We start from the raw sequence: 25578 nt of genomic DNA, 5'->3' as shown, positions 1-25578 counted from the left end.
TGTCTGAGTCCAACCATTTTAGGGATGAATATGTTACTTGTAGGATTATTTAAGCTTTGTTGCATGTGATTGTATTCATTAGGTGGGTGACTGTCAATATGGGGAGTTCTTCAGAAGCTGATGGAAATGTGAGGTCGGGACCCTAAGAAAGCCTAGGAATTGCTTCAGTAGGTTTTCTTGCGCGGGTTCCGGCCGAGGAGCAGGTGCTGAGACGATCGATGTGCGAATGCGGGAGTTCATCTCATCGGATCTTTCTCATGGTATTTTGGAGTGAACCCCGATGGTCTTTGGTTCAGTGAAGGAAGGGAATTTGGAGTTCTTGAATGGTCATCTCCGGGCCTTTCGGGCCAAGTTTGTAGCAGGGCAGTTGAGGGCTCATCTGGAGCCCAAAGCATATGAATCTCTAGAATCCTTCAAGAAGGAGTATCCTATTGTTAGTTCTTGTCTTTAGGGATCGGAGGGGAGTTCTGTACCATGTCCTCAGGATGGTCGGGATAACTCAGGAGGAGAAGGTCAAGATTTCTTTGGATGCTTTTGCGGTGTCTGGATTATATTATCCAGAATTGTGATATGCCATTCTGCACGCCGGAAGTCTTCAGTAAATCTTCAGAGGGTTGTATCTTGTTGAGTGGGTTCAGCGTGTTCCGTTGTTGTTTCGGGTCTTTTTTGGGATCAAATCAGGAGTATTTCTTGCAAGATCTTTGGTCAGGGTTAGCAGGTTAGTTCTCCAGTAAAGTCAGTTTTCAGTGGTTTTATCATCTGTTCAGGTATGATCGGCAGCGCCTATGGAAGAACTTTTGGGTTCAAGCACTACCGTTGTTAGGAGAGGAGCGGTAGCCGGAGGATGGTGGTGTCAGTTGCATGAGTTGTTTGGTCATTGAAAGTGCCAGGGGAGTTTTATACCCGCATGGGTTGTAGACGATTAGAGTCCAGTGATTCTTTGAAGATGGAAGTTGGGGGTGAAGATTCGTCAGTTCAGGACGAGGGTTGTGGTTTTAGTTATCAGCATAATAGCTTAATGAATTGGTATGGTACCATGGGAAGTGATTTGGATTATCAGACTGGTTAAGGTTTCAAGAGTATCCTTCATGATTTCAGGAATTGGGTGATCATTGAGTTTGGATAACAATGGAATGTTAGCATTGATAAGCACAAGTCATAGGCAGTTCATCCTATATAAGGTTGATGGGTTGGGAGTCCATCGAATTTAAGGAATGAGAAGCTTCATCGAATCCAAGTGGGGGAGAATCGATCAGGATTTCGGGGGTTAGGAAGCGTGTTGAACTAGGGCAAGTTTCACATCCTGTCTAGGAGGTGAGACGGCTCAAGTGGCCGTTTAGATGGAAGTTGTATAAGTTGGAAGTCCAGGAAGGTTGATGGGTTGGGAGTCCATCAAATTTAAGGAATGAGAAGCTTCATTGAATCCAAGTGGGGGAGAATCGATCAGGATTTCGGGGGTTAGGAAGCGTGTTGAACTAGGGCAAGTTTCACATCCTGTCTAGGAGGTGAGACGGCTCAAGTGGCCGTTTAGATGGAAGTTGTATAAGTTGGAAGTCCAGGAGACTTCTCGCCGCTGGTCAGCGCCTTCTTTGTTATGCATATCAGGTTTGTGGATGGATCCAGGTGAAGGGTTGTATTAGAGCCTCGCTGACTATTCTTGTCTGATGAAGGCTTTGGGGTTCGAAGCACGACCCAAACACTTGATTGGATGCAAGTTTGGGGTTCAAAGTACGACCCGAACACCTGATGAAGGCTTTGAGGTGGTCATGAGGTGTAAAGGGGGAATCAGTTCAATCCTTGGGCACGCTGGCCAGGATTGTCGAGGAGTGTTTCTCTGTTTTGGGTTGAGGACCATTGGGGTCCGAGGGGAGTCGGGCCTGTGTAGCTCTAGGCAAGTGGGAGCCGTGGGCAAGGCTGCTCTGCGGTTTAGTTGGGTGGCACATGTTAGTTAGGCCCATGTGATTATGGAAATACAGGTGGGACCTAGTAGAGACCGTTGGGTCAAGGTTTGGGGATCTTGAGTTGTAGGTTTAAGTGGTTGGTCGGTGTGTGACGCAGAGGGGTTTATAGGTTGGGTAGCCTCGTGATTTGGGAACCTGGTGGTTGGACCAGGTGCGAGACGGGTAGTCTCAGCGAAGATTTGGGAACCTTTATATCGCGGTCTAATAAGGGTTTGTCGTGAATCAAAAGGTTTTGGGTGAAATGCAAATGCAGGTCTGTGGATATCGGGTTATGAGTTTGAGTATCGGGTTGGTTTCTGAGTAAGATCTCGAGTCAGGTATCGCGAGTATCTTGGTGCAAAATTTTCATTTTTGTGGATTAAGGATCGGGGTATCTATAAGTCGATGGAATCGATCGAAGGGTTCAAGGGTAATGAATGGATTCAATTTTGATGGTAGATCAACTCTTGTGATTGTGTCTTGGATTTGTTCTATTTGTGAAGGGCATCAAGATAAGCCAAGGCAGTATTATTGATTTTGAACTTGTTTCTGGAGTAGCTTGTTATTCGGAGGATATGTAAGGTCACTTGCAGTCGGGATTGGATAATCTCAGAGTAGATGATTTGATCCTGTTGCGCAGCTCTCGTCTGAGTCTAACCGTTGCAGGGATGAGTCTCCTACTTGAGGATTATATGATCTTTTGTCAAGTATAAGTGTGCTGCAGGGATAATTGGTTTGTGATTTTTCTTTTCTAAAAGGAACCACAAGTTATCAGAAGTTAGGTAGTTAGTTGAGTGATAAGTGGAATGGACTTAGCAATGGTTCAGTATGGGTGTTCTATCAGGGAGTCAAACCATCTCGATACTTTAGATTTTAGATTGAATAGACATGGTTATGTTGCAAGCGATTATTGTTGGGTGGTGAAAGGATTTGTTCAACTGCGGGTTGGAGAGCCCTGCGAGGGTTGGTTTCGGTTTCCTTGGGAAGGTTGTGGTATGCTCGGGGTTGTGGCCGTGTTGCACAGGTTGTTTGGCATGCCGAGGATGGTAAGGATTGATTTCGAGGAAGAAATCTAATTTAAGTAGGGGAGAGTTGTAACGCCCTGTTTCAGATCGTTTCCATTTCGGGGCGATGATCAAGGATTGGGTATTAGCAGGCTTAGGATCCTTGAAGAATTGATATTTGGACTCATTTGGGGTTGGATAATGTAAATTGGATGTTTTGGGCTTTTATGGAAATTGGAGGTTTGTTCGGGAAATGGTAAGGCAAGTATGGGTTGATCACAGTGTAGGGCTTCTCATTACCTTTTCATGGATATAAGGATCGCCGTAATTGGAGTGTTAATGAGGAAGTTATGACCTTCGGAGTATATTAGGTTAAGGGGTTAACCAATACGTCGGGCGTACATATATGTACGCATGGCGTACTAGTTCTAAAGCCGTTACGTATGGCGTATAATGGTGTACGCAGGGCGTATAGATGCGAAGCAGGGTCACGCCTTCGGGCACGTATGCGGGGCACGTATGCGGGGCGCACGTATGCTAGCCTCTTTTCCTGCCTCCAAGTCCCCTAAACCCTAGAAATCGTCTCTAAGCCTCCCTAGTTATGATGTTGAGCTCATCTTGTACATTTTGGTGTTTTTGGGACATTTCCAAGAAGATGGAGTTTGGTGCAAGGTTGGGGGATCAAGCAACAACTTGTAGATGTTGATTATGTGCTTCATTTCCAGTTTGTTTGAGGTAAAAAGCTTTAACCTTGTTCATTGTTATCTTAGATCTATGTTGTATGAGTTTTTGTTCATTTTTGGTCCCAATAATGAGATCTAGTGGTTTGGTACCACTCCAGGAGCTATGAGTTGCCACTCTTGGTGTTTCTGAGGTTCTAGATGCATAAAGTTGCCTCCTTTAAGGCTTAGAATTCCCCATGCATGACTTTGAGTTCATTTAATGGAAGTAGAATGTTATATTTCGAGATTGGGTTCTTTTGGGGCATGCAAAGTCACAAAGTCTGTGACTTTATGGTTCTAGATGTTGTTTATCACTTAGATCTGCGAATTGAGCTTCTAAAGTTAAGCATAAATAGCTTAATGTCGAATTGGCTTAATGGATGAGCACGTCGGGCATACAAGTCTGTACGCATAACGTACAAGCCAAATTGCATATACGTTTAGCGTATAACTGAGTACGCCCCTCATACTCAGCCACAGGGAGTTTTGGCTTTTGGACTTTGTATTGGGACATATTTGAGACTTGGTTGGTTATTGGCTTTTGAGCCTTTCAGGGTGAGAGTTTGGGCCTTAATTTTGGACCAAGCTAGGTTAAAGGTAAAATGGTATTTTTTTTCCCCGAGTATGGATTTATGGTTATAGTTTGGAACCCAATTGTTAATTGGGTGATGTTTTGATATCGACATTTCGGGGAATCTGTCAGCCAGCAGCCAAGGATCGTCTGTGTGATTGGACAATGCGAGGTGAGTCTCCGCACTATGTTTAGTGGGTCGAAGGCACCAATGCCAACCCATGATTTGTTATGCTTAGTATGCTTGTTGTCTGCATGACTATTGCATGTGTTATGTGTTTTATGATTATCGGGTATAACCCGATGTCGGGCGGGGCCCGAAGGCTAGCATGTATGCTATTTATCTCTGTGATTATGGCATGTGTTGTGTGTTTATATGTTCATATGTTCATATGTTCATATGTTTATATGTTTATATGTTTATATGTTTATATGTTTATATCGGGTGGGGCCTGATGATTGACAGATTTGTTTGTTGAGTGGGGTCCGATGTTGGGCGGGGTCCGATGTCGGGCGGGGCCCGATGAAAGGAGAGGCCCATTATGTGATTTTATGTATGTGTGGTGTGAGGTATCTTGGTGAACTCACTAAGCTTATAGTTTTCTATTTATGTTTCAGGTACTTTTGTTTTCAAATAGAAGAGCTCGGGATGGTTGCAGAACACACACCACATGTTTCCACGTTCTATGATTTATTCTGATTCGATGATTTTTTGCTAAATCTTGATTACCTTGATTTTGTGGAAATGATATGTAGTTACGATTTATTAATCTAAAAACGAAAATTTTATGTCATTATTTTTGGGACGATTTATACGTACTTATAATTTCATATTATATAGTATTTAATTGATCTTCACATCTCTCATAAACATCTTCCTGTTTGATGTCTTATGCAGGTTTGCTAATAGCATGGCAGGCGATGGATCGTGGAGGCAAGCTTCCTCATCAGAGCGAGCGTACGGTATGTAATGACTCAGTCGGTACTCTGGAGGATAGTGATCAATCAGATCCTAATTATACTCCTACTGAGCACCCATCATAGCCAGCCATTTCACAAGAATACACATCGGTTGGGCTAAAGCTTCTTAGTTCCAAGTACGAGCCCCACAAGGATAAGGAGGAAACTGCCACCTCACTGAAGACCTCACCACCCCGACCCACTCCTTCTCCTCGGTCTTACAGGACACCCATGAGTACTCGGGTGAAGCAAACTCCAATGAAGGTTGTTGCTACCCCCACACGGAAGAGGGCGGCGTCCCCACCAGCATCACCACCGACAACAAAGAAATCCCACAGAGACGTTATATAGATACCCTAGACACGAGTCTGGGAAGAGGACGAGGCTTTGGACTCACGGTTCGATGTGGGGGAGTCATCTACTGCACCTCCCCTACCTCGGATACCCTTGTGGAGTAGGCCATCTCTCTCAATTGGTGCCCCGCACCGCCCATATCTCAGACCGTATTGGAGCGATGGACACTAAGCTCTTCTTATTGAGGGTGGCATTGATGCAGCTCACAGAGAGGGTGCATTACTTGGAGGAGGAGACAAAGACGGTGGATATGAGGTCCTTACTCATACAAGATCAACTGTAGGAGGCATGGGATGATGCCCAATTCCATTATCAGGTGCTTAACGAGGTGATTAGCCACACATATCGATTAGATCTCCGTGTGGAGAGGGTGGAGTCTCGAGTCTCTCTTTCTGATATCTGGCTAGAGTATTTATATAGACAGTTAGTCCAGCTGATGGCACTTCTTATAGTGTATTGTGGCTTTTAGTTTTCTTCTGTTTTAGCCCTAGAATGGTACCTTAAGAGGGATATGGATACTTTTATTTTGGGTTAGGATACTGGGAAAATCCTACACACATGTTTTGTAATCACAGGGCTTTTCCTACAAAGATTTCATGAAATGCAAACCCAAGACGTTCTAAGGGAAGTAGGGAGTTGCAAGACTCACTAGGTGGATCGAGAAAACATAGCCTATCGTCGAGATCAGCTCTTGTGCCGAGTAATTTAAGGTAAAGTTCACCGCTTTCGCGTTCACAGACGCGGCTATGTCTTAGTGGAATAGCGATGTCTAGACTCTAGGTCTCGTCAATGCCAATGCTCTGTGTTGGGGGAAATTGAAACAAATGCTCATCTAGGAGTACTATCCTCGGGAGGAGATGCAACAACTAGAGCAGGAATTGTGGAACTTGACCATGAGCGACGCTGGCATCTCGATCTACACCAACAGATTCAACGACCTCGCTACCATATCCCAAACCTTGTGACCCTTGAGTACAAGAAAGTTGAAAGATACATTTGGGGATAGGTTTAACCCATCCAAGGGTTGGTCACGACCTCTCGACCATCGACATAGGATAGTACCAAAAGGTTGGCTTAGAGCCTGACCAACAAGAAATAAGACGAGGCATGTTGGTCCAAAAGACTGACATTCCAAGGTCGAACGAGAACAAGTGCAAATATGGAAACGAATTCAAGGGAACCTACAAGCAAACTCCCAGTAAGAGATAGGAGACTGTCAGGGATTACACCATCAGTCAATCCCCGACAACGGTCGCATCCCCTGCATCTGAATTCTCAAGGATAGTATGCGGGAAGGCACCTGAAGTGCAGTTTGTGTCACTTCCACCACTCTGGAAACTGCATGCATTGTAACAGGTGCAATCGCAGAGCGCATACCGAGAAATACTGCTGCCAGCCCACGACTGCTCCTACTACCACAACCAACCAAGGCATGGCTGCTTTGCTAAATAATCGAGTCTGCTTTAAATGTGGGACTGTTGGGCACATCAACAGAAACGTCCCCAGGCCGAGGAACGAGGGAGGAAACGCTAGAGGAAGAACGTTTGTTATTGGCAGGAAAGATGCCATTCAAGACCTGTTAATGTATCCCTCATGGGAACGTCAAAAAAGAAGTCAAACTAACACCGGGCTTGGCCTGGTTAGAACCTAGTCTAAAGCCAAGTTCGTGCCTTCACCAACGCGAAGAGCACTGGTATGGCGGTTAAGGTGCAGAGCCGTGCCTTAGCCCCTTCTCCGGGAAATTATATCCCGGCAATCAAGGAATGAGGCAAAAGACGTGATGGAGGACCCTCCCGTATGGGTCCGCCACCTTGAAACTCGCGAGGGAATCCTCAACAGAATTAGTTGAGGGACACGCCTCTTGAATAGGTATAAAAGGATCCTTCTTCCTCACAAAGAAAGGGACGGAATTCCCCCTTTCCTGTAAGTCTTCTGTAATCTCTCTTAGATCTCATAGTGACTTGATTGTCGGAGCTCCGTCCTGGGATGTCCTCCCGGACGTCGTCTACCAGTCATCCTCTCTTTTGGACTGTGATAACATGAGACAATATCTGCACGCACTTCCCCCACAGTTCCAACTCAATCCTCTCCAACATATGACAACATTTGGCGCCATCCAGGCGTATCTTTAGAATGATACATCCATAAAGCAAACCCAAAAAGCAACGGTGGCAGGTGACATCCCACTGACATAAGAGGTAGCGGCGAAAAGCGTGTTGCATCCAATGTCATCACTTGATGGCACGCAAACTTCCCTTCAGGAGGAGAACACTTCAAACCGTACACCGGTCTCACAGACACCACTCATTTCTACAGCTGAAACGGAAGCAACTTACATAGCCAATGTAACACCCATAAAAATTGAGCCAAATTAAAACATTTTAATTCATTTCAAAACCATTAAGTTCATACATCTCGTTTTCAAAATAGTTTATTATCAGAGTTTTCCCCCCAGAACCATATCTCATACATCAGAAAACATGAGGAGCGATACGATCACGCCTTCGCCTTGCCACGATCTCCTGAAGTACCTGAAACATAACACTACAACTGTAAGCCCGAAAGCTTAGTGAGTTACCCCCAAAATACCAACCACACATAATCATACTCATAACATATCACAAATAGAACAGCCACACACATCGGGTCTACTATGTGACTGGTCCGCCCGCTCCGGGCCTTCAGTCCACCTGGTCCACCCTCCGAGTCTAGTCATATACATCGAATCTACAGTGTGATTGGTCCGCCCGCACCGGGCCTTCAATCCACTTAGTCCACTCTCTGAGTCTACAGTATGACTGGTCCGCCCGCACCAGGCCTTCAGTCGGCCTGGTCCACTCTCCGAGCCTCGGCACGTCTGGTCCGCCCTCTTGGGGCCTTCAGCCTATCCGGACCGCTCGCTGGGCCTTCGGAACATCCGGTCCGCCCTGGGTATGTTAGCCTACAGCACAAAGCAGGACCCGCCTTAACCCAACCCCAGTCCAACAACCATGTGCACATAAACATATAAACATATACAATCCTCAACCAGACAAACAGTCTAACAGATCACATAGCATATCAATATCCTAACCAGGATTCCGACCTAACCGGTCACTAGGATAACATTACCCTATATCCCGGGTACCGACCTTAACCAGGTCTCTAACACATACCATCCTAACTACCAAGATGCAAACATAGCAAAGCAATATCATAACAACAACTACCCGGATTCCTATCCGATAAAGGGCCGGCCTTGGTGCCGTAGACCCTGTCGATATAGTTAGGATAACTCACCTTGCGGCTGCCGAAATCCTGCAAATCTCTGCCTGCTGACTCACCGGGAATCCCAACTATCACATGCAAATCATCACATTAGAATCCATCATGACTTTCTAGGCCAAGGGCCCACAACACTCATTAAGTCCATCATCCTCTTATTGGGCCAAGACCCAAAACCAAATTCTCATGCAATGCCCAATATTGGCCCAATTCGCTAAATTGGGCCCACCTCACCAAATGGGCCTAGATCCAAGGTCCATAATAATTATTGGGTCTAAATCACTCCATCCATAATGTTCAGTCACGGCCCAAACCCCACTAGCCCATAAACAGCCCAATCACTTAAGGCTCAAAATCAAAAACCCAACAGAGGGCGTACGCTGGGCGTACTCCTCTGGTACGCGGGGCGTACGCTCGTCTGTACCCAAAAATCTTTCCAAGTGCTTAATGGCTTAAGCACTTAAGCCCATATGCTAGATCCAGTGACAAAAAGGGTCTAGGACTCATAAAGTCTAAATCTTTATCCTTTTGGACGTCCATAAAGCTCTTAACTCAAGATCTTAACCCATTAAGACCTTCCTACTTCTTATATGGGACAACCAAAGCCATTGGGACCTCATTTTTCTTACTCAAGACCTCTCCAATGGTCTGAAAGGACAAGTCATCTTAACCAAAACACATCATACATCAAGATGGGGGTTTTGGGGACAAGAATGGTGTCAAAATTTCACCATACATAGATCTACATAAGATAGATGTCAAGCAAGAAGCTTTATACCTTCAAGTGGTTGCAAAGGGGGATGCTATCTCGGATCTACAAGCTCCAGCCACCATGTTTCCTTCTTGCCAACCTCTTCTTTCTTCTTCTAAGCTTTCCTTTTCCAAACTAAGCTCGACCAGGTCAAATATCCACAACAATGGAAGAAGAACGGCTACTTAGGGTTTCTGAGAGTAAGAGGGCAGATATGGAGGCTAGGGTTGGAACCATAATGTTCCTTATATAGTGGCTGGCCCTAAAATTAGGGTTTTAAGACTCTGAGTGTACGCTAGGCGTAACTCTAGTACGCTAGGCGTACGCGTCCTTGCACCCGCGGTCATTCACTCTATTACGCCGGGTGTACCCACGCGTGTCCCAAAGGCATGCATGGCCTTCCTCGTCAACTCTTCCCATTAAGGGCTATAAATGTCAATATCTTCAAAGTGTCATAACTCCTTTATTCTAAGCCCGTTCCCGATGAACTTTATATCCACGCGAAGGTGGCGAGAAGCCCTACGCTTCTATCAACATACCCCGGTCTGAAACCTTCCCGAATGAAACTCATTGCCCACAAAAGACCGAAACGCCCTTACTCTTGATCTCGGAAATTCATAAATAAGTACTTTTCGAACGGGGCGTTACAATTCTCCCCCACTTAAATTAGGCTTCGTCATCGAAGCCTGTGGCAACACAAACTTCCAGATGATGCTCCTAGTGCCTCCGATCTCAGACCGGCTCAGATTCCCTTAAACATAGGTATCGAACCTCTAAAATCCATCTCTTCCCTTGCAGGGTTCCGATCAACTGCTTCAAGCCGGCCACCGACTTCTTTTCTCTGATGAAAACGCTCGTCAACTGAGTGCCACCTGAAGACACTACCTTACTTCTGTCCCACGCATTCGTTCGCAACTTGCAAAACGGGATACCACAACACCCACTGAGCCCTTGCCATGGCACTAATCCATCTTCCTTCGCCCAAAATTGGAGATAACCCTGATAAATTGCAACTTGGAACGAATCTTGTTCCATCCTCGGGTTCTACCCCTTACTCTCTGTCAGGATACTACATCCCTCAGCACCGCTCCAGACTATTCCCGAGTCTGTTTACCTGCTGTCTCACCTTCCTCTGTCCCAATCTCCAATTGGGAATCCCTTACCTTCTCCTCTTCCAAGGAGACCGAAGACATGCATGCGCATCATCCAACATTGCCACAACGGGCATCTCAACGGGCATCCAACCCGTATGCGCTTCCATATACCTGGCACAATCCTAGTGCTTACTACCAAGCACTTTTGACCATCCATTTACTCTGCCGCCTCCCTCTCAGAGGACCCACACTCCTTCCGGAGCTACATACCTTTCCTTTCCAGGAAGTCTACTCCACAACCATAACCGCACCTATAAGTGCCACTGAGCTAAACTCCACTCTACCGATCCACTAACACATACAGAGTCTTCAGCATGACTGGACCGCCCTTCCAGGCCTCCAGCCTATCTGGACCACTCTCAGAACCTTCAGCATGTCTGGACTGGCCTCCGGGGCCTTCAGCCTGTCTGGACCGTTCCCTGAACCTCCGGTCTACTCCGTCATCATGATCAATACTTGGGGCCAGACCATATCGATTACTATTGCACGGCGACATATTCACTCATTCTCCACATACCGGTCTCCTAACACATCCAGAGTCTTCAGTATGACTGGACCGCCTTCCCAGGCCTTCAGCCTATCTGGACCACTCTCAGAACCTTCAGCATGTCTGGACCGCCCTCTTGGGCCTTCAGCCTGTCTGGACCGTTCCTTGAGCCTTCGTCCTGACTGGTACGCCCACCGGCCTTCAGTCTATCCGGACCGCTCAAAGACTGTCGCACATCATCCTGATCCCTTCTTCCCGGGAATCTCTCCTATGCAGACTGTTCTAGCCCTCTCGGGGCTCCGAACTCCAGTTCCATTCCCAGAATCCTTTCCATGGCCTAAACCCAGGCCTCACATCGACCAACTACCTTAACTGAAACCATGGTCTGTTCTTCGCCCCATCGGCCTGTCGCTTACTCATACCAGCCCACACTCTTGGCTGACTGAAACACTGCTGAATCCCAAATAGCTAATCATCCTCTAATGCCTGTCGATCCTCCTGAGAATTTTCCAATTCTCCCCACTTAGAGCACTGACTACCAACCACCGGTGACTCAACCGGCATAAATCAATCATCCCCACTCAACATACTCCTCTTATCCATGAACTGATTTCCTCTTAAACGAGCAACTTCCACATAATCACTTCCCGGCATCACACATCACGAACTCTAAGGGAGTTCGACTCTCCGTTGAACACTTCTCAAATCACAATTTCTATATCTGGCAACAAGACCATACAATCGAATTCTGACCATCAAACCCTTGGATGCTAACCACCTACAACTCCTAGTTACTAACACTCCCAACCAAACCATGAAACACGCAGAACGGCAAATGAAATACAACACTACATAAATAACTAGATAACCAGACAATAACGAAACAAAAACATACCCGCAACCGCATCCGGCTCTGCCCTGACATCCTCTGCTGTGAGCTGAAAAGCACGCCCCTGAGCCCTCGGAGGCTCCTCTCCACCCTGGCCTCCGCCAGTAATCCTCAAAGTGGCCGGTGCTGGAGCCTGCACCGGTCCTGCAACAAGCTGTGGACAGTTGGCCCTCAAGTGTCCAACCTGATGGCAATGATGGCAAATCCTCATATCCTGCACCGGGGCTGACTATCGGTAATCCCTCGCATAATGCCCCCCTCTCCCGCACTTGCGGCACGCACCACCGGACCTACAATCTCCGGTAGGACCCTTCCCGCACTTCTCACAAGTGCGGCCACTCTGACTGCCCAACCTGGAATCAACGGTCTTGGACCGTTTCGGTGCCGGCTGCGACTGCACCGGGGCCTGCCTCTGCTCTCGCAACTGCAACTAAATCTCCAACTCACGCCGCCGGGCGGCCTCCTGCAACTCCTGCAAAGTCTCGCACCTCTACGTAGACACAAACTGCCTGATATCCCTCTTGAGCATACTCGGATATCGGGACATCTGAGCCTGCTCCGAAGCAAACTCAGGGCAAAACATCGCCCTCTCAGTGAACATCCTGGTGATCTCCGTCACCGTCTCTGAATCCTGCTTCAGCTCCAAGAACTCCTGATCCAACCTCTCTCTCTCAACTCGCGGAACATAACGGGCACTGAACATCTCCTGGAACTGATCCCACGTAACCGCAGCCCGCTGCGCATCAGAATAAGATCCCGTAGTCAACCTCCACCAATCCTTCGCCCCGAGCTTCAAAAGGTTCAGAGCACATCTCACCCTCCGATCCGCGGGGCATGAACACATGAAGAAACAACCCTCCACGTCTGAAAACCATCTCATAGCAATGATAGGATCCTGAACTCCATCAAAGGTAGGGGGCTTCGTGTTATCGAAGTCCCAATACTGAAAACCTCGACCGGTTCTTCCCCCTACCGCTGCTACAGCCGTTGTAGCTGCCGCGGCAGCCGTCTCATTAAGAGCTGCATAACGATCATCGAAGTACTCTCTCATAGCGGACTTAATAGTCCCAAACAACTCCGGGATCTGACCCCGGACAATCTCGACCACCTCCTCGCGGATGATCTCCCTGACCCGATCCTCTGTCAACATTGGCTTCTCCTGGCCGATAATCTCAGGTGCCACTAGGCCCTCCGGCTCACCCTGTCCTGATCCCGATCCAGATCCAGTCACAACACGCCTCGTAATCGCCATACTGCAATACACCAACGAGACCCTTAGACACACCACATATCCACCCGAGGAACTATCTCATAGCCGATACCCTAGAGAGTTGTGACTTCCTTGATACGAGTATGGGTCCTGTGCTTTCAGTAGTACGGGCCCATACTACCTTCCACACCTACCCATATTTGTCTCAAGTATCACCACAACACTCTAACCATACATACACACACCCGCTCAATCCTCGCTCCTAGAGGAAAAGCCGCATATCTCATATAAGGAAAACCCTAGGCTAATAGGCATCACATAATCAGGCAATTCTATCATGCAATTCCTGAAGATCCTTAGCCTAGTACTAGCATGCTGTTCTAACATATCACATAATCAAATAAATTGCATGGTATTTTGGGGTCTACTTACTGGCTCTGGCTGATCGTACCCTCTGCATCCTCCTTTACTTATTTCAAAAACCTTTTGAAAACCATTTTGAAAATCCCTCCTTGATTTGAGACTCGATTCACACGAATGTTCCTCCAATTCACTCAAACCAAGGCTCTGATACCAACTTGTAACACCCATAAAAATTGAGCCAAATTAAAACATTTTAATTCATTTCAAAACCATGAAGTTCATACATCTCGTTTTCAAAATAGTTTATTATCAGAGTTTTCCCCCCAGAACCATATCTCATAAATCATAAAACATGAGGAGCGGTACGATCACGCCTTCGCCTTGCCACGATCTCCTGAAGTACCTGAAACATAACACTACAACTGTAAGCCCGAAAGCTTAGTGAGTTACCCCCAAAATACCAACCACACATAATCATACTCATAACATATCACAAATAGAACAGCCACGCACATCGGGTCTACTACGTGACTGGTCCGCCCGCTCCGGGCCTTCAGTCCACCTGGTCCACCCTCCGAGTCTAGTCATATACATCGAATCTACAGTGTGATTGGTCCGCCCGCACCGGGCCTTCAATCCACCTGGTCCACTCTCTGAGTCTACAGTATGACTGGTCCGCCCGCACCGTGCCTTCAGTCGGCCTGGTCCACTCTCCGAGCCTCAGCACGTCTGGTCCGCCCTCTTGGGGCCTTCAGCCTATCCGGACCGCTCGCTGGGCCTTCGGAACATCCGGCCCGCCCTGGGTATGTTGGCCTACAGCACAAAGCAGGACCCGCCTCAACCCAACCCCAGTCCAACAACCATGTGCACATAAACATATAATCATATACAATCCTCAACCAGACAAACAGTCTAACAGATCACATAGCATATCAATATCCTAACCAGGATTCCGACCTAACCGGTCACTAGCATAACATTACCCTATATCCTGGGTACCGACCTTAACAAGGTCTCTAACACATACCATCTTAACTACCAGGATGCAAACATAGCAAAGCAATATCATAACAACAACTACCCGGATTCCTATCCGATAAAGGGTCGGCCTTGGTGTCGTAGACCCTGTCGATATAGTGAGGATAACTCACCTTGCGGCTGCCGAAATCCTGCAAATCTCTGACTGCTGACTCACCGGGAATCCCAACTATCACATGCAAATCATCACATTAGAATCCATCATGACTTTCTAGGCCAAGGGTCCATCATCCTCTTATTGGGCCAAGACCCAAAACCAAATTCTCATGCAAAGCCCAATATTGGCCCAATTCACTAAATTGGGCCCACCTCACCAAATGGGCCTAGATCCAAGGTCCATAATAATTATTGGGTCTAAATCACTCCATCCATAATGTTCAGTCACGGCCCAAGCCCCACTAGCCCATAAACAGCCTAATCACTTAAGGCTCAAAATCAAAAACCCAACAGAGGGCGTACGCTGGGCGTACTCCTCTGGTACGTGGGGCGTACACTCGTCTGTACCCAAAAATCTTTCCAAGTGCTTAATGGCTTAAGCACTTAAGCCCATATGCTAGATCCAGTGACAAAAAGGGTCTAGGACTCATAAAGTCTCAATCTTTATCCTTTTGGACGTCCATAAAGCTCTTAACTCAAGGTCTTAACCCATGAAGACTTTCCTACTTCTTATATGGGACAACCAAAGCCATTGGGACCTCATTTTTCTTACTCAAGACCTCTCCAATGGTCTGAAAGGACAAGTCATCTTAACCAAAACACATCATACATCAAGATGGGGGTTTTGGGGACAAGAATGGTGTCAAAACTTCACCATACATAGATCTACACAAAATAGATGTCAAGCAAGAAGCTTTATACATTCAAGTGGTTGCAAAGGGTGATGCTATCTCGGATCTACAAGCTCCAGCCACCAAGTTTCCTTCTTGCCAAACTCTTCTTTCTTCTTCTAAGCTTTCCTTTGCCAAACTAAGCTCCACAAGGTCAAATATCCACAACAATGAAAGAAGAACGGCTACTTAGGGTTTCTGAGAGTAAGAGGGCAGATATGGAGGCTAGGGTTGGAACCATAATGTTCCTTATATATTGGCTGGCCCTAAAATTAGGGTTTTAATACTCTGAGCGTACGCTGGGCGTAACTTTAGTACGCTAGGCGTACGCGTCCTTGCACCCGCGGTCATTCACCCTATTACGCTGGGCGTAACCCAGCCTACGCTGGGCGTACCCACGCGTGTCCCAAAGGCATGCATGGCCTTCCTCGTCAACTCTTCCCATTAAGGGTTATAAATGTCAATATCTTCAAAGTGTCATAACTCCTTTATTCTAAGCCCATTCCCGACAAACTTTATATCCACGCGAAGGTGGCGAGAAGCCCTACGCTTCTATCAACATACCCCGGTCCGAAACCTTCCCGAATGAAACTCATTGCCCACAAAAGACCGAAACGCCCTTACTCTTGATCTCGGAAATTCATAAATAAGTACTTTTTGAACGGGGCGTTACAATTCTCCCCCACTTAAATTAGGCTTCGTCATCGAAGCCTGTGGCAACACAAACGTCCAGATGATGCTCCTAGTGCCTCTGATCTCACACCGGCTCAGATTCCCTCAAACGCAGGTATCGAACCTCTAAAATCCATCTCTTCCCTTGTAGGGTTCCGATCAACTGCTTCAAGCCGGCCACCGGCTTCTTTTCTCTGATGACACCGCTCGTCAACTGAGTGCCACCTAAAGACACTACCTTACTTCTGTCCCACGCATTCGTTCGCAACTTGCGAAACGGGATACCACAACACCCACTGAGCCCTTGCCATGGCACTAATCCATCTTCCTTCGCCCAAAATTGGAGATAACCCTGATAAATTGCAACTTGGAACGAATCTTGTTCCATCCTCGGGTTCTACCCCTTACGCTCTGTCAGGATACTACATCCCTCAGCACCGGTCCAGACTATTCCCGAGTCTGTTTACCTGCTGTCTCACCTTCCTCTGTCCCAATCTCCAATTGGGAATCCCTTACCTTCTCCTCTTCCAAGGAGACCGAAGACATGCATGCGCATCATCCAACATTGCCACAACGGGCATCTCAACGGGCATCCAACCCGTATGTGCTTCCATATACGTAGCACAATCCTAGTGCTTACTACCAAGCACTTTTGACCATCCATTTACTCTGCCGTCTCCCTCTCAGAGGACCCACACTTCTTCTGGAGCTACATACCTTTCCTTTCCAGGAAGTCTACTCCACAACCATACCCACACCTATAAGTGCCACTGAGCTAAACTCCACTCTACCGATCCACTAACACATACAGAGTCTTCAGCATGACTGGACCGTCCTTCCAGGCCTCCAGCCTATCTGGACCACTCTCAGAACCTTCAGCATGTCTGGACCGCCCTCCGGGGCCTTCAGCCTGTCTGGACCGTTCCCTGAACCTCCAGTCTACTCCGTCATCTTGATCAATACTTGGGGCCAGACCATATCGATTACTATTGCACGGCGACATATTCATTCATTCTCCACATACCGGTCTCCTAACACATCCAGAGTCTTCAGTATGACTGGACCGCCTTCCCAGGCCTTCAGCCTATCTGGACCACTCTCAGAACCTTCAGCATGTCTGGACCGCCCTCTTGGGCCTTTAGCCTGTCTGGACGGTTCCTTGAGCCTTCGTCCTGACTGGTACGCCCACCGGCCTTCAGTCTATCTGGACCGCTCAAAGACTGTCGCACATCATCCTGATCCCTTCTTCCCGGGAATCTCTCCCATGCAGACTGTTCTAGCCCTCTCGGGGCTCCGAACTCCAGTTCCATTCCCGGAATCCTTTCCATGGCCTAAACCCAGGCCTCACATCGACCAACTACCTTAACTGAAACCATGGTCTGTTCTCCGTCCCATCGGCCTGTCGCTTACTCATACCAGCCCACACTCTTGGCTGACTGAAACACTACTGAATCCCAAATAGCTAATCATCCTCTAATGCCTGTCGATCCTCCTGAGAATTTTCCAATTCTCCCCACTTAGAGCACTGACTACCAACCACCGGTGACTCAACTGGCATAAGTGAATCATCCCCACTCAACATACTCCTCTTATCCATGAACTGATTTTCTCTGAAACGATCAACTTCCACATAATCACTTCCCGGCATCGCACATCACGAACTCTAAGGGAGTTCGACTCTCCGTTGAACACTTCTCAAATCGCAATTTCTATATCCGGCAACAAGACCATACAATCGAATTCTGACCATCAAACCCTTGGATGCTAACCACCTACAACTCCTAGTTACTAACACTCCCAACCAAACCATGAAACACGCAGAACGGCAAATGAAATACAACACTGCATAAATAACCAGATAACCAGACAATAACGAAACGAAAACATACCCGCAACCACATTCGGCTCTGCCCTGACCTCCTCTGCTGTGATCTGAAAAGCATGCCCCTGAGCCCTCGGAGGCTCCGCTCCACCCTGGCCTCCGCCAGTAATCCTCAAAGTGGCCGGTGCTGGAGCCTGCACCGGTCCTGCAACAAGTTGTGGACAGTTGGCCCTCAAGTGTCCAACCTGATGGCAATGATGGCAAATCCTCATATCCTGCACCGGGGCTGACTGTCGGCAATCCCTCGCATAATGCCCCCCTCTCCCGCACTTGCGGCACGCACCACCGGACCTACAATCTCAGGTATGACCCTTCCCGCACTTCTCACAAGTGCCGCCACTCTGATTGCCCAACCTGGAATCAACGGTCTTGGACCGTTTCGGCGCCGGCTGCGACTGCACCGGGGCCTGCCTCTGCTCTCGCAACTGCAACTCAATCTCCAACTCACGCCGCCGGGCAGCCTCCTGCAACTCCAGCAAAGTCTCGCACCTCTGCGTAGACACAAACTGCCTGATATCCCTCTTGAGCATACTCAGATATCGTGACATATGAGCTTGCTCCGAAGCAAACTCAGGGCAAAACATCGCCCTCTCAGTGAACATCCTGGTGATCTCCGTCACCGTCTCTGAATCCTGCTTCAGCTCCAAGAACTCCTGAGCCAACCTCTCTCTCTCAACTCGCGGAACATAACGGGTACTGAACATCTCCCGGAACTGATCCACGTAACCGCAGCCCGCTGCGCATCAGAATAAGATCCCATAGTCAACCTCCACCAATCCTTCGCCCCGAGCCTCAAAAGGTTCAGAGCACACCTCACCCTCTGATCCGCGGGGCATGAACACATGAAGAAACAGCCCTCCACGTCTGAAAACCATCTCATAGAAATGATAGGATCCTGAACTCCATCAAAGGTAGGGGGCTTCGTGTTATCAAAGTCCCGATACTGAAAACCTCGACCGGTTCTTCCCCCTGCCGCTGCTACAGCCGTTGTAGCTGCCGCGGCAGCCGTCTCAGTAAGAGCTGCATAACGATCATCGAAGTACTCTCTCATAGCGGACTTAATAGTCCCAAACAACTCCGGGATCTGACCCCGGACAATCTCGACCACCTCCTCGCGGATGATCTCCCTGACCCGATCCTCTGTCAATATTGGCTCCTCCTGGCCGATAATCTCAGGTGCCAATGGTCCCTCCGGCTCACCCTGTCCTGATCCCGATCCGGATCCAGTCACAACACGCCTCGTAATCGCCATACTGCAATACACCAACGAGACCCTTAGACACATCACATATCCACCCGAGGAACTATCTCATAACCGATACCCTAGAGAGTTGTGACGTCCTTGATACGCGTATGGGTCCTGTGCTTTCAGTAGTACGGGCCCATACTACCTTCCACACCTACCCATATTTGTCTCAAGTATAACCACAACACTCTAACCATACATACACACACCCGCTCAATCCTCGCTCCTAGAGGAAAAGCCGCATATCTCATATAAGGAAAACCCTAGGCTAATAGGCATCACATAATCAGGAAATTCTATCATGCAATTCCTGAAGATCCCTAGCCTAGTACTAGCATGATGTTCTAACATATCACATAATCAAATAACTTGCATGGTATTTTGGGGTCTACTTACTGGCTCTGGCTGATCGTACCCTCTGCATCCTCCTTTACTTATTTCAAAAACCTTTTGAAAACCATTTTGAAAATCCCTCCTTGATTTGAGACTGGATTCACACGAATGTTCCTCCAATTCACTCAAACCAAGGCTCTGATACCAACTTGTAACACCCATAAAAATTGAGCCAAATTAAAACATTTTAATTCATTTCAAAACCATTAAGTTCATACATCTCGTTTTCAAAATAGTTTATTATCTGAGTTTTCCCCCCAGAACCATATCTCATAAATCATAAAACATGAGGAGCGGTACGATCACGCCTTCGCCTTGCCACGATCTCCTGAAGTACCTGAAACATAACACTACAACTGTAAGCCCGAAAGCTTAGTGAGTTACCCCCAAAATACCAACCACACATAATCATACTCATAACATATCACAAATAGAACAGCCACGCACATCGGGTCTACTGTGTGACTGGTCCGCCCGCTCCGGGCCTTCAGTCCACCTGGTCCACCCTCCGAGTCTAGTCATATACATCGAATCTACAGTGTGATTGGTCCGCCCGCACCGGGCCTTCAATCCACCTAGTCCACTCTCTGAGTCTACAGTATGACTGGTCCGCCCGCACCGGGCCTTCAGTCGGCCTGGTCCACTCTCCGAGCCTCGGTACGTCTGGTCCGCCCTCTTGGGGCCTTCAGCCTATCCGGACCGCTCGCTGGGCCTTCGAAACATCCGGTACGCCCTGGGTATGTTGGCCTACAGCACAAAGCAGGACCCGCCTCAACCCAACCCCAGTCTAACAACCATGTGCACATAAACATATAATCATATACAATGTTCAACCAGACAAACAGTCTAACAGATCACATAGCATATCAATATCCTAACCAGGATTCCGACCTAACCGGTCACTAGCATAACATTACCCTATATCCCGGGTACCGACCTTAACCAGGTCTCTAACACATACCATCTTAACTACCAGGATGCAAACATAGCAAAGCAATATCATAACAACAACTACCCGGATTCCTATCCGATAAAGGGCCGACCTTGGTGCCGTAGACCCTGTCGATATAGTGAGGATAACTCACCTTGCGGCTGCCGAAATCCTGCAAATCTCTGACTGCCGACTCGCCGGGAATCCCAACTATCACATGCAAATCATCACATTAGAATCCAACATGACTTTCTAGGCCAAGGGCCCACAACACTCATTAAGTCCATCATCCTCTTATTGGGCCAAGACCCAAAACCAAATTCTCATGCAAAGCCCAATATTGGCCCAATTCACTAAATTGGGCCCACCTCACCAAATGGGCCTAGATCCAAGGTCTATAATAATTATTGGGTCTAAATCACTCCATCCATAATGTCCAGTCACGGCCCAAGCCCCACTAGCCCATAAACAGCCTAATCACTTAAGGCTCAAAATCAAAAACCCAACAGAGGGCGTACGCTGGGCGTACTCCTCTGGTACGCGAGGCGTACGCTCGTCTGTACCCAAAAATCATTCCAAGTGCTTAATGGCTTAAGCACTCCATATGCTAGATCCAGTGACAAAAAGGGTCTAGAACTCATAAATTCTCAATCTTTATCCTTTTGGACGTCCATAAAGCTCTTAACTCAAGGTCTTAACCCATTAAGACCTTCCTACTTCTTATATGGGACAACCAAAGCCATTGGGACCTCATTTTTCTTACTCAAGACCTCTCCAATGGTCTGAAAGGACAACTCATCTTAACCAAAACACATCATACATCAAGATGGGGGTTTTGGGGACAAGAATGGTGTCAAAACTTCACCATACATAGATCTACACAAGATAGATGTCAAGCAAGAAGCTTTATACCTTCAAGTGGTTGCAAAGGGTGATGTTATCTCGGATCTACAAGCTCCAGCCACCATGTTTCCTTCTTGCCAACCTCTTCTTTCTTCTTCTAAGCTTTCCTTTTCCCAACTAAGCTCCACCAGGTCAAATATCCACAACAATGGAAGAAGAACGGCTACTTAGGGTTTCTGAGAGTAAGAGGGCAGATATGGAGGCTAGGGTTGGAACCATAATGTTCCTTATATAGTGGCTGGCCCTAAAATTAGGGTTTTAATACTCTGAGCGTACGCTGGGCGTACGCGTCCTTGCACCCGCGGTCATTCACCCTATTACGTTGGGCGTAACCCAGCCTACGCTGGGCGTACCCACGCGTGTCCCAAAGGCATGCATGGCCTTCCTCGTCAACTCTTCCCATTAAGGGTTATAAATGTCAATATCTTCAAAGTGTCATAACTCCTTTATTCTAAGCCCGTTCCCGACGAACTTTATATCCACGAGTAGGTGGCGAGAATCCCTACGCTTCTATAACCATACCCCGGTCTGAAACCTTCCCAAATGAAACTCATTGCTCACAAAATACCGAAACGCCCTTACTCTTGATCTCGGAAATTCATAAATAAGTACTTTTCGAACGGGGCGTTACAGCCAATCTATGGCGCGCAACAACCAGCACAACCCCACTAGTAGCAATCGTATCCACAACTCTGCAGATCATTCCAACGCAACAAACAGAGATCTCTGCCTCTCAACAAAAATCCTTCCTGCACGCTTAGGGTACCAAAACATGGATCCCTCACACCATTCAGCCGTAACCGCAATATCCCCCGATGGTCCACCCACACGACACCATGGTAGGGTTGTCTAATGTGCCGAGATTTCTGAAACAACCGCCGATCTTCAGCCAACTTGTACAACAGACGCCAGGTTCAACCCCTGCACTGTCTCAGCTACAAGTAACAAGTGTGCAGACTTCGTCCAGCCAGGGATCTGGCCCTTATGGATCCGGTGTTCAGTTCTCAGTGGCGTCTGAATTTAACCCCCTCATGGCAGCCGATCAACCGTTCAGTCCGTACACACAACAGTACACAGGAGCAAGCCCATATCTGGTTCCCCCGGCAGGGAAATATGCAATCCAGAATTTTGGATTGCAGCTAGACCTACAACAGTATCAACCGTACATCTCACAGGCGTCCATGCATAATTAGATGTATGCGAGCCCCTACCAGATGCAACATCACATGGCTTATGGTGGTATGCCATACTCATACATGGACAACCACACGCGAAGAGCAAGTTCCAACTTCAGCCATGAACTCCTGCAGTACGAGATCCCACACACTGCGATGATACCAAACATGCCAAAGTATGACGACACAACAGACCCAGATGACCACATCGACAATTACGAATGGACGATGATATCCCTTAAGATGGATCGTCGCTTCACCTGCACATATTTCCCCTGCACCCTAATAGGAAACGTAGGCAAGTGGTTCAAGTCTCTAAGGTCAGACAGTATCTCAAGCTTTGAGCAGCTGAAATACCTTTTCCTCAACAGCTTCATGCAATTGCAAAAAGGAAAAGGGGACGCCAACTCTGTGATGGCGTGAAAGAAAAAAAAGAAGGAGAATCGATATGTGACTATTACGACCGATTCATGCTAGCTACCTTGAATGTCCTAGGACATGAAGAGTTCCTGGTGACGGGCGCCTTCGCACAGGGCCTGCTTCCCGGACCCCTATCGAGGAAGATGCAAGGAACAGTTCGTAGATCTAGGGACGAACTCAAGTTTCGTGTGGAAAAATACCTGCGTCAAATCGAGGTGGAAGAGCGAAAAGAGGCCAACCTCAAAGTTGTAGCTAACGCCTATCTCAAATAGGAGGAAATGGTGTACCGGGCATGCCCACCCCAACAAGAGAGGCAAGATGGCAACCAATAGATACACAATCGCCATTCTAGGCACATGTCACACAGGTATAGACCATTCAACAGGGATGATAGCATGATTTGCCACATCGATGTCCACACAATCAATACGACCCCATCTAAAGAGAACAAAGACAAGACCAAGTTTTGTGAGTATCATCGAAGCAAAACGCACGACAGCAACGAGCGCATAGTATTGAAGCGGGAGATTGATGACAAACTACTAGTGGGAAATATAGTCGACATAGCAAAAGACCTCATGGAAAAATTCGATGGGGAGAAGCACCATCCCAAATATCAAAAGGATGGGGGAAAGGATAACAAAAGAAGGGCTGAGATACTTACCATCACGGGGCTCCGCCCATGTGGCAACTCCCGGAGCCAACACGTGGGTACGCAGGTACACCATCAAAACATTCTCAATATAGCATTTTCAACGCACGACCCCCAGCCAGAGCATTAGGATCCGAACGACCCTTTGCGCATCACTGGTTTCATTAGCCAAAACCGCGTCGAGTAAGTGTACATCAATACAGGAAGCAGGGTCAACGTGATTTATGAACATTGCCTTCAGCAGTTACCAATTGAATGGAAAAGGCACATCCAACCACCATTCCAGGGCCCGCTAGTCGGGTTCATCGGTCATGACATATGGCCGACAGGAACAGTCACGCTCGCATTTACATTGATCAGTCAATACATAACCAAACATATAAAAAGGGCGCTCGAATTTTCAGTGGTTAACCGCCCGGCAGATCATAATATTCTATTAGGTCGGCCAGCGTTGTTCCAGCTGCAAGCGATCCCGTCTACTCTTAATGGTGTTCTCAAGTTCGACACAGACGACGGATCAACAACGGTAGCGGCAACCAAGCCGGGTAATGGATATGACGCCCAACGAGAAGGGTAGCGTGCAACCCAATCGTCTTGGAGCAAAAGTTACCAGACGGTGGAAAAACCACAGCAAAAAACGACAGCGGCACAAACACCGACCCACGAGTTCAGGATAATACGAAGAGATGTATTCAGTCGACTCACAACATCTCTCCCACAAAAGGAAGAAGGCGCTGAACTACAAATGAGTCAGCCAGAGTATGAATCGAAAACCGCAAAGCAAAGAAGCTCCTACTCACAGGCAAAGGCACCAGCTAGGCCCACAACCGATGGTCGAGCCGTGCCCAGCCAAAGAGCGATTCGAAATTCAAAGTACATTTTGGCCAATGCAAATTATGAACCAAAACCTCGTGGAATGAGGGAAACATACATCCGGAGCACTGAAGCTAGAGGCAAAATACCAACCCTCCCACCACGCACGCTTTCCTATGGAAGAAAACTAACAGGTGCCCTTGATGCACCGAGCGGCATCCCAAGTGACGGTGTGAGGCGCAAGGTTGATAGACACGCCAGAAAACACGGGTGGCACTCTCACCAAGCCACAGGAAGGCACTTCCCATGGTCACATCTAGCACTATGTCGATAAGAAAGGAAAGTTCAAGCACCCCCAGAGCATACACAACAAAATTCATCTCTCTCACGTTGGGCACCGTTGGCGGAGACAAGAGGAACCCCCTACTTATCAAGACGCACTTGCAGCAGATGAGGCATAGTCGCAATCAGATAGCCATAGCAAAGCACTCAATCAAAAATAAAACGAAGGCCTAGAAAAGGGTGAATGGTTGAACTCCACACATGATAACCATACTCCAGGTGCCAAAGCGAAAACCGGGCATACGCCCTGACACTTAGACATTTAGGGTCTATTGTCTCATGTTTTTCTTTTCCTTTTTAGAGATAATATAGTTTGCATTTTGAAAGAGCATTCCAGAATTCTATATTGCAAAAACGTAAAGTATGGAGGTTGTGCATATTTTCCAAGTAGCAACAACGGCTGATCACCTACGCTACTGAGCAAAATCTGTGCAAGGACGCAACCGTAGGTCTCAAAAGAGTCAAAATATTTACCTACAATGTGCCAATAACATCTCAGAGCTGAGAATATATAAATTAATGGCACGGAACAAGGGGTTCTAAAAGGTTCACAGCCTTTCCCTCATAATACAACAGTAAAAGGCCTTGAGGTGACGATCTCGGCCTATGTAATGA

Source organism: Lactuca virosa, chromosome 4 (genome assembly GCF_052849685.1).
Source record: "Lactuca virosa cultivar CGN04683 chromosome 4, Lactuca_virosa_CGN04683_v6, whole genome shotgun sequence".
NCBI lineage: Eukaryota > Viridiplantae > Streptophyta > Magnoliopsida > Asterales > Asteraceae > Lactuca > Lactuca virosa.
The sequence above is the reverse complement of the archived record's forward strand: the minus strand, read 5'-3'. Positions refer to the sequence as shown.